We start from the raw sequence: 865 nt of genomic DNA, 5'->3' as shown, positions 1-865 counted from the left end.
ATATCTGGAGTGGTCGTCAACGATAGTTAGAAAATATCTCTCACCATCTAAAGATCTTACTTGAAACGGACCCCAGATGTCCATGTGAACAAGATCAAAGCATGCTTTAGATACAGAATTACTTAAGGGAAAAGAGGATCTTCTATGTTTGGCAAGGTGACAGATATGGCAAACCAGATTATTTGTATTAGGAACAGAGATATTTTCAATGAGATGCATCTTATTTATAGGGAAATGCCCCAATCTTTGATGCCACAATTCGACACTATTACACTGCATATCAAACATATTACAACTGTTATTGCTAATCTTTGGAGGTTCATTCAGCAAATAGAGTCCGTTTTGCTCCTTAGCAAAGCCAATCGTTCTCCCATGGTCCTTCCCGAAGAAGACACTGACCACATTCAAACAATAAAGAGTGAGGAGAGTTTTGCAATAATCTGTTAACCGAGATGATATTGAATTTGAATGAAGGTATATATAGAGCATCCTTCAACCAAACATCATTGGCTAATTTTATATCTCCAACGTGTTCAACAACAACATAACTCCCATTTGGCAGATTTACCTTTGCTCCACTCACAGAATGATATTTGTCAAAGAAACCAAGGGAACACACTATGTGGTCTGTGGCACCCGAATCAATTATCCAGGCATATGAATTTAACACTGCAGAATTAATACTCAGATGTTTAACATACTTGCCTTTCGTTGCTTGGAGTTTCTTGGTTGAATCTTGGAACCAGAGTTGCGGCTGTAGTGGAAGGGGATTGGTTCTGCATCATCTGACTTTGAAGGAGAGATATGAGGCTTCGAATCTGCTCAGAGTTAGAGCTACATTCAGAAGTAGATCCGACTGCTGCGA

The sequence above is a fragment of the Ipomoea nil genome, unplaced genomic scaffold (assembly GCF_001879475.1).
Source record: "Ipomoea nil cultivar Tokyo-kokei standard unplaced genomic scaffold, Asagao_1.1 scaffold1347, whole genome shotgun sequence".
Classification (NCBI taxonomy): domain Eukaryota; kingdom Viridiplantae; phylum Streptophyta; class Magnoliopsida; order Solanales; family Convolvulaceae; genus Ipomoea; species Ipomoea nil.
The sequence above is the reverse complement of the archived record's forward strand: the minus strand, read 5'-3'. Positions refer to the sequence as shown.